The following is a 17,525-nucleotide window of genomic DNA, read 5'->3' on the forward strand; positions in this document are numbered from 1 at the left end:
CATTGTAACCCGGCCACCTGAATTAAAGGCTTTAAAAGTCGCTCGATAACTTAGGCCTAAGGTGGTGCGTTGGGTATTAGTCTAGCTGATTTTTATTATTATTATTATAGGTGACGTTTCCTTTTTTAATACTCTCGTAACAAATAACTTTTTTTTTCTAAAAAAAGGACCATCCGACTACGCCACTGCTATAAACAATGATGAGCTTGGCCGAAGCGACGACTGCTTGAACTCTAATTCAGCTTTTTTGAAAGATTTATTTTTTCTCAGTACGGAGGATACTTTTGGCAGTTGAAGTTTAACCTTTATTGTCCAGTGAAAAACTTCAATGGAAAGATGACTAGAAAACTGTGATAAAAATAATGAATTTTTACAAACACCTTTCGTTTTATTTAAAAAATAGTACTGAAAATTAAATAAACAACTTTTTCTTATCATTATCAACCGTCAACAATTTATCGCCCGAGCAACCTTCACTCTAGTAAAATTATTTCAAATGTTTACTTGTAATCGTCATAATATCTTTGTTTTAGCCTATCAGCATGTGTATATCTTCTTGCGAAAAAACGCTTTAGTAAAAACTCCGTAAAAACCTTCAAACGAAGACCATTTTAATTGGAAGAATATAGAATAGTTTCGCGTAGTAAAGACGAAGTTTCGTTCACTGTGTTATAGTTTCCTTCGCGCAAGGAAGGTTTCCATGCTTACGAAACGTAGAGTCTTCTTTCAGAATAAGAAGGTTTCATATGGCGGAATTGGAAAATTCACTGGGCGAAGGAAATATTCGAGTAGCAAAATATTCGTAAAATGCACACCTCTTATCCCTACATTAAAATATAAACTTATTTAGAAATTCAGGGTTAGTTGTTCCTCTTGCAGAAAGGAATGCAACTGGCTGCTTTTATTGTTTAAATTAGCCGGGTATCATGACAACCATATATCTTGAGTAGGATCAAAGGAGAGAAGTTCAGATCATGCGATCTCGTCTACCGTTACAATGCAGTTGCGTACCCTTAACTGTCATCTTTTCAACTTTTTCGCTAATGCTTTAAAAATTTAATTCAGTCAGTCCTGGCTGAATATTAACCGTTGAAAGCCTATTTCGGGGTGTTCTTTGATGAAGTAGACAAAACCTTTTTCTAAGGACTTTAGCATTTGGGACTTTAAATTGAATTTCAAAAACAATTGTTTTTCTTCTGATAATAGTTATTTGCTATATTCTAAACATTTTGACTTTAAACATTTTAGACCTGGCAACAATTTCTTTGAGAGTAGATATCTTTTTCTTGTAACGAGAATTTTGGGAGGTGCACGTGGTCTAGAAATTATGGGACAGAAAAAAGCTAGAATTTGTATAGATAAATAAGTTAAAATATATTCTTTAACTAGATTATTTTCTTAAAAACCCTAAGTTGTGTTACTTTTTGGAAGGTCTTGAATGTTTGGGTTGTTTTTAACAACGAAGGATACTCGGAAAGTGAGGATAATACCAAAATTTTAAAAAGCAAAGGACTTTAGCATTTGGGACTTTAAATTGAATTTCAAAAACAATTGTTTTTCTTCTGATAATAGTTATTTGCTATATTCTAATCATTGACTTTAAACATTTTAGACCTGGCAACAATTTCTTTGAGAGTAGATATCTTTTTCTTGTAACGAGAATTTTGGGAGGTGCACGTGGTCTAGAAATTATGGGACAGAAAAAAGCTAGAATTTGTATAGATAAATAAGTTAAAATATATTCTTTAACTAGATTATTTTCTTAAAAACCCTAAGTTGTGTTACTTTTTGGAAGGTCTTGAATGTTTGGGTTGTTTTTAACAACGAAGGATACTCGGAAAGTGATGATAATACCAAAATTTTAAAAAGCAATTTATGGTTGTAATTTAAAATATAAAAGAGATAAAATGGAAATTTCCTAAAATTATGGCGAGGAAATTTTTCCACCTGTAGTTTTAAAACTTCAATTTAATTGTTATCTTTCAAATATTGTTTAATTTGGGAGTTTAAAATAAGGTGCTCTTCGTCATTTAGAATCTGTGTATCAGCTGGTTGTTTCGAACTGATACTTTTCCTGATAACAAATTAACGTTCTTGAGTATTCATTATTTGCAATGGTGATAAAACGGTTTTATTAAAAAATAAATTACCTTTTTGCATAAATTTAATGTTAAATTTCATATATTGCTAACTGCTTCTTTCTCATTTTGAAATAGTTTTTGGGAGTATTAAGCATAAGCATACTACTTTTTTTTATCTTCCTGGGAATTACTGCATCTACGTCTAACAAGCCTTTGGTGTTAGTTGTTATTCTAAGGGGTTTTGGGGAGGCTGCACGGTGGCTACGAACGGCTAACAGTCTGGGAAAATTTTATTTCGAGTGACTTTTACTTGTCCATCGTTTTTCGGAGTAGATTGTTGTTGGAAAATATCCCTCAGATAAGTCCTCACTGGTCTTAAAAGGCACGTGAAACGTATTTTAATAAACTTATTTCTTTGAACATTCTTGAATTGAGAAATTTCAAAATGTTCGTAGCATATATTGTAATTTATTTAAAGTGCGGTGCAGTTTAAACCGTACAAATTTATGATGCCCCAGATTAAAACCCATTCGTCAAAACTATTGATAAGGAAAATAAATTCGTGGTATATAACTTGATAATTATAATTAAAGCATAAACGATTTAAAATAACCCATAAAAGCACTACAAAATATATTTAAATATGCACTTAAAATATGTTGAGCACCCAAAGACATTGGCCACAGAGTAGCCCAAGTAAACTGTAGCCTTGTTGAAATGATGATTTATTTAAAAGTTGATTTTGGTTTACCAAAAACTTCTGCCACTGCATATAAGAATTCGAAGTGAGCACCCAGTGATGTATCAAATACATTCATACAACTAGACACTATGTTCTTCATTATTTGGGAACCTAAAAAATGGCAAACTGTATACAGTTTCCCGCAGTGGGTTCATGAACAGTGTAGATTTGTAAGTGCAATTTTTCAAGGAACAATTATTTTACCTGTATACTAACAATTGTAAGTGCCAATAACTCATTCTTGATATTTTGGAAAGGCCAGCTAAAACACAAAAATAATGAGAAGCAATGTTTGGAAACCTACTAAACAGTCTAAGCTTTTTACTTTGATAAATCATTCTTCTGTTACAGATTCAAATTTGACGAGCAATTTTTTTAACCGATTGAAAGAGTGCGTTGCAATCTTGTATGCAAGCAGTACGGTACAACACGCCTGTTTGTAAGCAAAGCTTTTATAGTCTTTGGTTTGGAACGTAACTCCAAGATACCGGGTCACAAGAGTTTTGCCGAAGCACATTTGAAAAGGAGGAGCGATATCTACAAGCAGAACTGACCAGTTTCTTTAAAACTGAGCGTTTACAGAGCGTGTAAGGAGAAAATTCCACAAATGAGCGATGTAATGAAATTGGCGTGTAAGTAGACATTTATTTATTTAATTGCGCTATTACAAATTGGACTCAAAATCCAGTGTTGGAGGAAAAACACATGTGCTATGTCTTTACTTGGATCTTGGGAACGTAAACCTTCGGTGGAAGCAGACTACTGACGCTTCTACATTTAAGACATTATGGACTTAATTAACTAAGGATTTGGTTTATCCATGCAAAATACATAGTCGTCGAGACAAAATACTGAAGGGTAACTTTAGTTTGTTTTGAGTTCCAATGTGTCAGGCAGCCACTTCACATGTCAAATTTTGCAATCAACAATTTAAGGGTGCTCAAAAGACAATTCCGTGCGGAAATTGCTAAAACTCCATACAAAATGTGTTGGTATATCTTCAGAAGAAATACCTTTGCTTTATAACAAAACCACGGAGAAAAGCCCGTAAATCTGTTCAAAATGTTCGGATTTAGATAAAACAAGTATTAATCCTGTACCTGTCTTTGTAACTCAATCTGACCACCCCGACTCCGAAGGCGACCAAATTCTAAGTGACTTTGTGAGAGAAGAGACCTCGGTTATGTTCCTATTAAAATCAAAACAACTGAATCAAAACTCTGCAAGTTTCGTTACTCCTAAAAAACACTTTTTCTTTTTCTTGAGATGAACGGACCTTGGTTTCTTCTGTGCTAAAAAAACGTCACAGTTAAAGTAAATTGAAAGCGGAACACGGTCCGAGACTACAATTCACGAGCATTTGACAATAGCAATTTCTAAATTTCGTGACGAACTGACTCATGTTACACAATTATTACAAACCATATATACTAATAACAAAGATTTATTAGATAAAATAGATAACCTCCAGTCAGAGATGGAAGACTTAAAACAACGAAATATTTCGATAAAAAAAGACATTATAAAATATAATATTCGTTTGTCAGTCCCTTCTGCAGCTCAAAATTATCACTCTTTGAACAGTGGTAAAATAATTGAAACGATGATTAATAATGGGAAACCATCTAAATAGCAAATTTCTTCAAGAGAATGGCTGTAGTAACTCACGGATAGAAGTTGTTAAGACGATTTCTAAGAAACTGTATGGTAAACAGTTAACAAAGAAAACTGTCAACACGAAATACCAAGAAAAGAATATATCTATAGTCATTGGAGAATGTAAAAATTCAAATAACGAAGTCATTGGACCTGAAAAATAACGGTTATTAAAACTATATTTATTCGTCTAGACTTCAGTGACATCATGTTTGTTTATAAACTGATAAATAACTACGTATCTTGTTCTGATCTCGTATCTAGTTTGGAATTTGAAATGCCCAAGAAAAATACTCGAAATGCGGATATATTTTATATTAAAAATATAAAATCTTAAAACCCAATTACACGGATTCAAATTAAATGTAACGAAATCATTGGATTTAATAAATCCTTGGTATAATTTATTTAGAAATGATCTTCGGACGAATCTTAGCCAAATATTTGTAAGACCGTTTGAATTGAATTGAATATTGATTAGATTTTATAATTGTCTCAATTTTCCTTGGATACAACTCTTGTAAATAGGTATGAGGTATGATTGCGAAATGTAAAAAAGATATTGGACCTTCAAATAAATCATAGCGCTAGCTGACCATATTTGAGGCTTTTATTGTGGTATGACCAAAAGCATACGTAAATTAAATATATATAATTGTTATTACCAAAGAAATTTTTCTTTTATTAAAGGATTTTTTAACTAAACATTCGTAGTGATAAAAAATTTATTTTTCATCTAATATAAGATACGTTCAGCTTAAAATTACCGATAGCAACATATACAGTTAAAATTTGGTTTTTAATGTGGTTTGGGAATTGCCCACAATATCTCCGTCGTAACAGGTTTGAAGATGACTTCGGCAGCAAGTACTAGAATAGAAAACATTATTCCAATTGCCCAAGTCAAAAATATTCCTTCCAATATGTTAAAGGAAATTGGCTCCAAATTTGTGGAACCTAATCTATCTTTGTTTTCAACAAAAGTGTCTCTGCCTGCGCATTTCAACATTTCCAGTCGGAGCTTTTCCTTAGCGAAAATCCATAATCCACTTCCGTGGTATATTTGGATTCTGTAGAGAAATTCATATCAAAAACACATTAACATTTAAAAAATAATTTCAACCGCAGTAACATTGTCTCGTGTGACTGGCACGCCATTTACTATCAGATGAGATAGTAGATTTCAAGTTATTTCAACTCTACAAAAATGAAGTAGAGCGAAATCACGTGCTTTTATGTTTCGAGTATAATTCCGCAAGGGTCATTTAAATGATTGAGTAAAGTTTGAGATATAATTATCTCAAACTTTACTCAATCATTTTCCCCCTAAAGTTGAGTAAATCTGTCACATTGGGTCAGCACTTATATATCGGTACACCTGGGATATCATTAATCATATACCACCTAAAGTCTCATCATAATGCCCTGTGCAAGCATCCACGGCCCGATCAGATGACGAAACAGCCAAGGGCAGAAAGATAACCCTTCAGCTAACAGTCGCACCTTAGACGCAAGCTGTGGCAATGAGAGTGGAAACTAAAGCATTCCCAGCCGCCACCCTAGCTACCTAGGTAGAGAGCCACCCGCCCTTCGGAAAGGCAAAAAAAGGCTAACAATGGGCACACTGCAACCGAAAGCAACCCCGCACAGCTGGCACTAGAGCACCGATGTGAGTCCAAAATGCTGGGAAGCAAGGACTTACAGCACCTTATATGGAGACCCGCCACCCCACAGCTATAAAACAAAATCCGTCGAGCCACCAGAGAGAGGTCGACCCTCTTTGTTAGTCTGTACTGAAACCCAGTGTCCAGCGCCTACTTGACTAAAGTTGGAGTGGAAATAGGACCATTTGATCACGGCTTAAATCTCCTAGTGTGCCACCGACCTCATGGGTGACAAGAGCTGGACCCTGACTCCTTGGAAAAGCCACCAGTTATTTCACATTGTAAATGTGTCACAACGGATTAAAAAATAATAACATTAATAATGAACTAGGTTTTACTAAAGGCACCACTAGAGGTCGGGGACGGATAAACATTATCCATGATTAAATTGATTTTTTTCGGTGAAAAAATTTAAACAAAGAAATTCACCGGTTAATATTTCGGAAAATGTTTAAAAAACATGTATTATTCTTAAAAATTGAACTTTTTATCGAAAAAAAGGTCGTTTTTCCGATTAATTTTACAAATTTATCAAAAAATTAATTGGATAATACAGAAATATAAATTACTTGATCAAAACGTCTTACGAATAATTTTGAGAGCTTTATCTATTGAATAAAAGTTAACCATCCCCGACCTCTAGGCACCACTATAGGTTCAAGTTTACTGTAGTTTTTAATGCTTTTGATGTTTTCGGTTTCATACGTGGCGTTTTGGATAATGTTTACAGATCTGATGGCCACTTCGTCACCCGCTGGCATTGTGTGGCTCAAGTGTATATCAAGTGGGACTTCCCCTGAACACACAGTTCCCCTTTGTGCAGTTGCAGTGCCAGCTACCTAAAGGTGTAGGCTAATTCGTTTTTCACATTCACTTGAAGGGGTTGAACTTGGGACCCTTAAAATTGATTTTTGACCTCTAATTTAAGGCAAAAATCGGCTTTATCATGGATATTCTGACGCAGGCGCTGTCATTGCTTTTGTAGCTCTCTAATTTTAAAGGTACAGACGTAAAACAAATAAATGACCTCAGATTTATGTATTCCAAGACGCTACTTGAAATGTCAATCCTAGCTGCAAAGCAGATGTTTTTTAGGACATAGCTCCTTGATCCCAAGTGTAATTTGGCATGTTTTAATTGCACACTGGTTGTATTTCCGTATTTACATTCTTCATAAATATTATTATAAATGGTGTGTTTAGCGCTGATGAACACTAGATTTTCTTGATTCAGAACTAGCTTAATCCAATTACTTCTTTCTTTGTGCTTTATAATTTGAATATTTTTTAATGCATATCGAAATTGCGCTTCCTTGGATTCCTAAAAACGTTTTGTACGACCTATTAAATTAAATAGAAACTAGAGTACTCAGGTTCACCAATTGTTCGTTATCACTTGACATCACTAGAGAAGTGTTAACAATCAGTGTAAATCCCCGAAAAATGGTGATAAATCACAGAAATAGTTTTCTAAAATCAGTTATCAGCTGAACAAATGTTTCACGACAGAATACTTTCTTTACCATTTCTTATGTGGATACCCTCGTTTTGGATAGCCTACATTATGTATAACATCTATTATCGTTAACCTTCATTGTGTATGAGTTCCCTTTTAATTACCCACCCTTAGGTTTAAGCTCCCATATGGATACCTGCCTTTTTGGAAACATCACTTAAGATAAAGCATAAGTAACAAAAACACAATTTGATGACAATATCCTCAATGTTTAACCATGGACTAATTAATGTATACACAGGGACGGTCCGCACAACGCCACTCTCTCATAAAATCGGCGACTAAGTCTTGTTAATGCTGTTCCCTCTTTTCCTCCCCCCCTTAAGCAAAGTTAGCCGAGTCAAAACGTCATCAAACGGAAAAACGATGCTGCCCTCTATCTGCTTGGAGTCTATCGATGTTGGCGTCTGCTTATGATTTGAAAAACAAACGGTTTTTTTCGTTCATTTGAATAAGGTGTATGATTTAAGAGCTTTAATTTATTTAAGTAGTTTTACAAATTAATTATGAGGAAAAAGCTGTGTGTTTACCCTTCGTGTAAAAGTGATTCGAAGTATTGTCATAAAGAACACACGAAAGATTTCTTTATACCTTTCCTGTTCATCTTTTTCTAAGCCTTGTCCAAAAAAATCTTTGATTTACCATTATCGGAATCACTTAAATCCACTTTTTTAATTTTCTTTTTGTCTGGAGAAATTGAGAATAAGGTCTCGAATGTATGGGCCGAAAAATTAATATCAATCAATTTAATTGTTGATATAAATGAATTCATTTACTAAACGCACGTGGAGCTTACAACATCGCCGGCAAGGCGACTGCTTTTTTTTTGTACCCTTAAACCTTTCCTCCCGTTTCCATCCCCCTTGACTCAGTTTGTCGTTAGTTCGCACAATCGCCGCTCGAGGGCACATTTAGCAATCGCTAGCCGCTAAATTTCCTATGCGGACCGTCCCTGTGTATACATTAATTAGTCCATGGTTTAACTCAGCACCTTACTATCTAAATATACCAAAGGTGACACATGTTACAACCAAGGTCAATAATATACTGCTCAATTTAGTTGGATGTTTAAATCGGAGCAGGGATAAAGTGACGATAAAAAACTCAGAAAGAAAATAAGAATTAAAACAAAAGGCAACGTTATACGTATTGTTATTACGTAACTTAAGGCTAAAGAAAGTAATTTTGAGAAACACCGTGCTTTAAACACCTTTATGGTAAAATATTCGGGACTATCTTTGATAACAGCCACTGTCATCCCCATGGAACGGACATCGATGAAACTGTTGGGAGTACGTTCTTCGCAAAAGGACAGATTGGACCTCATGAGATTGAGATACGTCAGCACCAACGGTAACATCCCCAGAGAGAAGCTTCCAACCGCCATCACTTTATATAAAGTCGAGAGTTTCCTGCAAAACGCTTGAAAACAATCTTTGATAAAAAAAAGCACAAACTCATAATGGAATTGGGCCATAGAACCCTTTTTTGGGTTAACGGATATCCTATTTGGAATAAGTATGGGTAGCGACATTTTTCGTAGATGCGGTAATACACTATATCAAGAATCCATTTAGCTACCGAATAATAAAGGGCAATCGCCTAATCCCCAGATACTATCCTCTCATGCTTTGTAGTGTACGTTCATCTGCATTTTAATCATAAGAGAGTGTCCAAAGCATTAAATATTTCACTAGAAAGTGCGCGAAGGTGTGCTTTACAATTACTGCGGTCCATATTCTTTAGTTCCTAAATGCATTTTTATTAATATCACAGCTGATTAACAGAAACTAGATGTAACAGGCGTTATAATTATGGTAAGGAAAAGTCGAAGGTTGTAAAGCAGATGATTTTATTGGTTTAAATATATTATTTTTTATGTTATTTAAATAAAACTTAAACCAACCAAAAAGATTAAACTCAAGTAGTTTCCGATTTCTACGAACATTTGAGGTCTTTAAATATTCTAGCCATTGAATAATGCAATATGCACTGCAATTAAATATCTTTAAGGAAATCGCCAAGAAGTAATATATTATCGAGCCAGAAACTGCAAGTTACTGTTTATATACTGCTTGTTGAAATAATAGAAATTTTTCATGTGATAACAGAACGTCCTGTATTTGCTAAGCCTTAATATGTCCTAAAAGCCTACCTGGTTTAAAGGAAACACACGTTGCATACAGTACAGGTGAAAAGTTTCCATTATTTCAACAAGAAGTATAAAAACAGTAACTTGCAGGTCCTGGTTCCCGGAAATATTGTTTCTTGGCCATCTTCTTGTAGAGGTTTTATATATATGTCCCGTAAGTGGTTTAGATATTCGAAATTATCAATTCGTATTTTTGTGTATAGTTTCGTTTAATATCTTTTATTTATTTAAGGATGAAATTGTGAGCTATTAGACATTATACAAATATTTGAAACCCAAATTCGGTAACTTAACTGTTATTAGATTTTAAATAACTGAACTCAATCAAAACGAAATAATACAGAACAATAACTCTAACACAATAATTATCCATCAAAGCTACATGTGTTTCAGCAGATGACTTCGAATTGATTCTAATGGGTTGAAATTTCTAGCGAAACATGGACAAATATAAAACCCAAGGCATTAAATAAAGCACATTTATTAATTTGTTGACCAGAAGAGGGCCAATACTATCTCTATAACGCGAGGAATTACATTCATTATTATTTATTTTATGCGACCTATACCAGCCACCATTGTAAAATTTTAAAAATCATTTCAGAGATATAAACTTGTTGCTAAAAAATTTCCAGTTTTTAAATATCACTATAATAGCTATTTCGACTGTTCTTGGGTGTTTTTCTCGGCATTACCCTTATTACGTTTCAAAATGTACATCACGTATTATGTAAAATAAAAATAATTCAGTTCGTGTCAAGAAGCATTCCCCTCATTTTGGTTGTCTTGGGGAACGTTTATGGGAAATCAGAGTTACCTCGCAAAAGCACACGTATTGGAAGATGAATAATTATCACTTAAAGATCTATATATTATGTTTTTCTGACCAAATCTATTTATTTTATTTGGTGTAACACCCCGTTGTGTTAATAGCACACTTACGTTGTCGCAAAATTACTGATATAAGATCAATGCAGTCGGATATAAGAGCGATCCTTTTGTTTTTGCTTGAGCCACGGACCGTGAACATGGATATTATTATTACCAACATAATCGTTGTTATTAACACCTTAAGTATAAAAAAACAATTGAAACGTCGTTTAAATTAGCTTAAAAGCGCATCTAGGTAAGTAATTACACGTTCGTCAATGTCCGGCAGGAGACCGCTCAACATCGGCCTACATTCCCCCTTGTAGTTTGCCACCAACACTGAATACGTGAAATCAAATGGAGTGCTAAAAGCCATTTTTCTCATTCGAATTTCAGAGGCATATGCGTCGATCAGCAGCACATCCACGTGAGGTTCCTGTATGAAAAGTGCAATCAAAAGATAAATAGCCCCAGAGCCGTGCAGAGACATTTCAGGCTTCGGGGCAAATAATCTCATCACCGGCCCTTTGAAATGAAACTGCCGAGAGGGATAAATGTTTTAATTGCGATTTATTGCGAGACGAAATGGTTTGAAAAACCGCAATTTTAATAAAATGCTTAACACGGTAGATAATCGTAGCGGTACCATATAAACTATTGAGTTGAGCAATTATTTTTCTTAAAAGCGTATTTTTTTTTTCAACGATGTTTAAAATATGATATGAGGGGATGGCTGCTGATTTATTTGATAAAACAAATCAAATCGAAGTACTTGCGCAATAAAAATGTATTGAAAATTACAAATACAACATGTTTGGCTCTCTGTTCAAAGGCATCATCAGGTCTGAACCAAGTGCGGAACATGTCGTGTTTGTAATTTTTAATTTATTTTTAATTACACTTTTATTGTGTATTTAAAGTAGTTTTTTTATTTATTATTAATGATGTTTAAAATATTGTAAATTATATGGATTTGACTGATTTTTCAGAATAATAACAGTAATTTATTTCTTTATTCTTAAAGGGAATGTATATGTTGACAAGAGCCACCATGACGGACTAGGTTTCCTCCGGATTAGAACGTCACCCACGTGTGCGCTTTAATCATGGTAGCTTTATCTAACCGTACGCGTAAAGTAGCTATTTCTGGTACCTCACAAACTATCCCTTTGCGTCCTTACTTCGATTAGAAAATATAGTCGGCCGTAGCGGAACTTACAGGCGGTCAGGATCGTTTCAAACGCCGCTATTTAAGAAATGGCTTGAGCCTTAAGCGGGTATGAAAATTTGGAAGCGTTAATCGTAAAGAAAAATGAAATCGAACATACATTATTTGCAAAGTGGGTATTTTATTCTATTAAAACTCAAAATATGTATTAGATATTGTGACATTTAATTTTTTGAAGGGCTTCCCGAGTTTCTTCAAAAGGTTAACATTTTACATTTACATATTACATTTTTCAAGATCGGTTTTGGGCCACGGGAAGGGAAAATATTGAACAACTGAGCAATATGACCTTGGTTTTATAAAATGTATTTATGTTTTTTCGCCACTATACAGTGGCGTAGCCAGAACTTCGTCCATTGGAGGCTGCCGAACAATGTGAATGTTAAGAGGGGCATCGAAAAGGTGGTGGAAATTAAGTACAGCCAAAGGTAGGAACCAGGGGGGGCTGGACCCGGAAGAAGTTCCTGGTCTACGCCATTGCCATTATATTTTCACGTTTGAGGGAGGTTTTAATCCGTATTTTCCAGTAAATTTGTAAGAATTCTTTTATTAATACCAATTTCGAAAAAAATAATATGTCAAGCTTCAGTATTTTGCTAAATTGATTCCGTCATTTTACCGAAATCACAAATACATTTGTTTTTTTTTACGTTATGATATTCGGCCTCCACGCCTACATTCCCCCCCCCCCCTTTGAGAAAAACTGTACTCATTTTGTACTGTGGATGCTATGACTTTATCCGCCCGGTAAGATAAATCGTCAATGGTGTGAATCTACACTGGTGCGTTGGTTTGACTGAAAATGGCCTCTTTTAAAACGAGATATTATCCGCTTTAAAAAGAATTATACCTACACATATCTCTTGGCCGTTAATAAACAATAAAGCTTTAGTTTCACAATAATTTTTCATACTTAACAGTATTTCTAACATAAATTTGGCTTTTATTACACTAATTTTTAAAAGAAAATTGACCTACTACTTATAGAGGTTAACGGTAATAGTGTATGGAGCTATTCACTCGCGAGTCGCGTGGCATTAATGACATACCACCACCCTCCTACGCAATTTAACCCGGTTATCCGTATTAAAGGCAATAAACGTCGCTGGGTGGTGCCTTGGGTATAAGCATAGCATATTAATGGCTATTGAAACAATATGGACTAAAATCTATTATCCCAAACAGTCTGAGTGAAGTCAAATGTTTATTCCATAGAGGAACTCACATAGAGTGGAAGGGCCTATGGAAGCGCATGAAGCATTCATCCTAACGGGCTAACTTGTTTTCGAGTCGTGAATAAATATAGTCCGAAGAGCGATGGTATTGTTTTTACATTTTTCAAAGTATTAACTTATTTTTCATCCAGATATTGTACAATTACTTTAGGCTAAATAGTTAATTTTATGCCTCGTAAACCAAACGTTGCGTACGAAAAGTGTTAACAAGTTTCGCTGATACTCCACTCTCTGCGAGTAGTTTACTCTATGGTTTTTTCTAATCATGATGTGAATTTTTATTGGGTTTCGTTTATTAGAATATATTTACTTAGTTCTTTCAATTCTCTACCAACATCCAAACACTTAAAGGGATATATACCTTTGTCTGTAAATGATCAAAAGTTCCCATCGAAGCGTTAGTTTCGTTAAGTTGTCCGTATACCACCTCACCAAGATACACTTCCGTTATGCTGAAAAAATTGTTCGGAGCGAACGAATTAAAGAAAATTAATTAAAAAAATGAGTCGTGATGATTCTTCTATCGCCAACTGATTATATTATTTCGTAAGCCATAATTATTAAAATTATGCTAATTATTGATTTTATTCTAAGCTCTCAGCGTGGGGACACTTAACTTCGATAATTAGGTTTGCACCCTAGATTGATTAAATCGGATTCCTGCATGATTAAAATGATTAAATCGTTTAAATCACGATTAAATGCACGTAAATCACGATTAGCACATGAATATATTCCAAAATTTAAATTTAATCACAATTAAGTCTATTAAATTGCGATTAAACAGATTAATTTGTTATGCTATCGTAATGAAATCGCTTTAAGAAATTTATCGCGATTAACACGATTTAATACATTTAATCAGATTAAGTATACACCCGAATGAGGAGTGATATGCCCTCGGCTCTGCGATAAATGTCGAATAGTGGCCAGCTAGTGTAGCCAAGAATGCAATTACCGTTTAATAAATTTCACGAACTTAATGTAAAAGTTTTAATTAAATTCCAATAGCCGAACCCACTGAAAGTTGGTAAACGTATATTAGTGACTCAACCTGATTTTAATATTGTGACAGCGGACGACATTTTGAAAATAGGCTACCACCTTCTCGAGATTCGTTGCTGACGGTGCTTTCTAGAAAGCATTGAGATTATCTAATATTTAGATCTACTCTCAATCTTAGGATAGGATCGGCTTCCTTCTATTTAATAATCTTACTTTAGTGGTAGGGCGCTGGAAATGTACTTCCAAAGGTCGTAAACGATACCACTTCCTCGACCATCTTTTATAGATAAATATGGCCAAAGCTGCAAAGTTACAAATCTAAGAATAAAACATTATCTACAGAGTGCACAAATATGATATTTTGAATTTCGAATCGTTAATTCCACAAAATTAAAAAAAAGAAACTTCCAGTTACTTTCTTGTATAAACGTTCGTAGAATACTAACTGGCTAAAATGGTAACTACCTTAGTTATTCCAACATTGAGAGTCTGATCGTCTATTCCCTCCGGCATCGCTATTGTGGATATGAAAAATTCCTGTTATGAATAATATAAATCACTACGTGCAATAAATGAGTAAGGAAAACACTTTCCAATACGTATCACAAATATTTTTTAATTTTCTTTTACCTTATTTTAAAACCAAAATTGTTACGCCATAAAATATATGTAAGTCTTAAATGTATTGCGTACACACCAGCGCAATTGCAATTTGGGATCCAATTGTAGAATTTACACATCACTCCCAAATTCGAATAACTCCTAAATGGAGCTTTTCACGTACATAAGTTTTATTATACTTTTTCCCACAATCAATATCTTACCAACTCGATAAACATACCGTATAAGTATAATTATTTAGTGAAATTATAAGAAATACAACATAAGAAATATATTGATATTGATCTAGAACTACAATAATGTGTTTTGGAAAGCAATAGTACTACGTAAAATTCGAAATCAATTACTTTGAATATGGGACAATTTTCCTTAACTCATTTTGGTCTACAGAAAACAATACTAACTTAGCAAACAAAACGAATTGCAATTTCATGTATTCCACTCTGAAAAAAATTGCACCCGAACGTTTTAAAAGCTTTCTCTCACATTGCCGAAAATAAACCTTAGTAAATAAAGAAATATAAATATTATTATATTTTCAGTGGGTGCTTGACGATGGAAGGTGAGTGCTACACCCTCGAATGGTCGAGATCTTTCCCGAGGCCGAGCTTTAATTTCCCTGTGAGAGCAGTAGTGGCCCTAAGGGTGGGCTGAAGTGCGCTTTAGCCCCCCTGCATTTCTGAGAGGGGCCACATATTTATATTAAAAGGGCCACATAATTATAATTAAGTAGCCACATATTTTAATTTATGAATTTTCTTTATCTCTAGAAATTGGTTTTATTGCCAAGAAACGTTTTTCTGAAAAAAAATCTTTTAAAATCAATTCGTTTTCTCAAGAAGATAGTAGACCATTAACAGATAGATTCGGGAGGAAGGGAGCGGAAATTGAGATAAAGTTGAATGGACAATAGAAAGGAAAGAAATGGGCTTAAGGGAATTTAGGGAAATACCCCGGTAATGCACGTGTCCCCTCCAGGTCGGATACATGGTCAGTAAACGCAACGACAGCCGCAACAATAAAAAACATTACTCTTCTGGCTTCCAAGAAGATTTATAAGGGGGTCACTAAAGTTTTAAAGGCCACAAAATAATGAGCCCACCTGTGTAAAAACCTTAGCGCCGCAACTTTGTGAGAGTAATTTAGCAAACTGGGCTTTGTCAGCTACAAGATCTCGATAGTTCTACCTCTGTCGAGAGAGGAGGAAAGAATGCCCAGACCTGGTCAGTGTTTGCTTAATATACCAGCTCAGCTCAGTTCAGTTCAGTCTAGTTGTTTCCTACCCCGGGTATGTCACCTTTTGGTTCAGGGAGGCTCACTTTGCTTCGCGTTAGGGGTTGCCGCGGTTTGGTTCGGTTCCGGTTCTTGAAGGAACCGGAACCGAACCGAGAACCGACTAATTGGAACCGGAACCGAACCTAAAAATAGTAGGAACCGAACCGAACCGAGAACCAAAACAAAAATTGGGGAGAGCACTGTCATGCGGTTTTCGCTTATTTCCACAAATTTGGGAGTAACATAGAAATAAATCGAATAGTTTGGACAAAACGCAATTAGGTGATGTCTAAATACAACGGTTTTTTCTTCCAATTGAGACAATAGACATAATAGTCCTGGTCACTTGTCATTGTTGTCAGTGGTTTATTAATTCTTTTTCGCGGCTTTTTCAAAAGTAATAGTATTCGAAAAGTATTCGGTTCTTTCGGTTCGGTCCGGTTCGGTTCTACATGGAACCGGAAAAGAACCGAAGTGACTTCGGTACCTTTTCCTCCTGTTGTAAATGGCCACACTAAGCTTAGTGGAGGAAAAGCGGTTGTGTCACCACGCTGGTCATTAGTTAGGTTTTCTAATCGACAACCATTTATCAAGAAGATGTTTGATGACCGTAGTAGTCTTCAATGGTGTGTTGGCTCCCCGGGAAGCACTGTCTCGGTCACGCTAATAGCGTCACGTTCGGCCACTAGGGTTCGGCACTCCATCAGTAGGTGGGTAACCGTCTCGGTGGGGTCGGAGTAAGGTTTGCACTGGGAGGCGCTACCAGTAATCTCTTTCTCCCTAACTGCAGTTGGGAGAGCACCCGTGAGAGCACCCGTGAGAGCACCCGTGCGTGCCGGAGACAGAAGGCAGCTACCCCGGCTGTTATCGTAGAAAGGGCCTTAATGGGTCAGAGTGTGCAATAACTGGTGGCTTTATCGGGGAGTCGGGGTGCAGCTCTTGTAACTAGGGATTGCAATTACTGGATCCCTCATCCAGCTATCCAGCTGGATCCAGCGCATTTTTCGGTCTGCTGGATCCAGCGATGTGGATTCGCAAGTAATTAACTTTCAAATAATTGGCACGTGAATCGCGATTCGCGCGCCGCGAATGGCACAAAAGTGAACGTTGCCGCTTCTATAGGTGGGCTACAGCCCTGCGTGAGACATGACCATCAATACCATTTGTTTCTTGAGATTGTACTTCCAGAAAAGTTTAAAAAAAGGTCTCTTGTATTAATGTATGTGGTTTATTATTTAATAAAATGTCGCTAGTTGGCAGTATTTACAATAGTCTGGTTAATCTGCCTTATTCTCCGAAGATGTGAACCATAATCTCCTTAAGTAGTTGGTGTAGATAGATACCCCCCACCCACGTGCGTTACCAATTATACAAACGTGATTGATTTAATACTTCAAGACGGGATTGACTATTTTGCTGAATTTCTGAACTGTCTGAACTGCTGAATTTAGAAGGAAACCTGCTATAAATCCTATAATCTG

The sequence above is a fragment of the Leiobunum rupestre genome, chromosome 8, assembly GCF_980474605.1.
Source record: "Leiobunum rupestre chromosome 8, qqLeiRupe1.1.hap1, whole genome shotgun sequence".
Taxonomy (NCBI): Eukaryota; Metazoa; Arthropoda; class Arachnida; order Opiliones; family Sclerosomatidae; genus Leiobunum; species Leiobunum rupestre.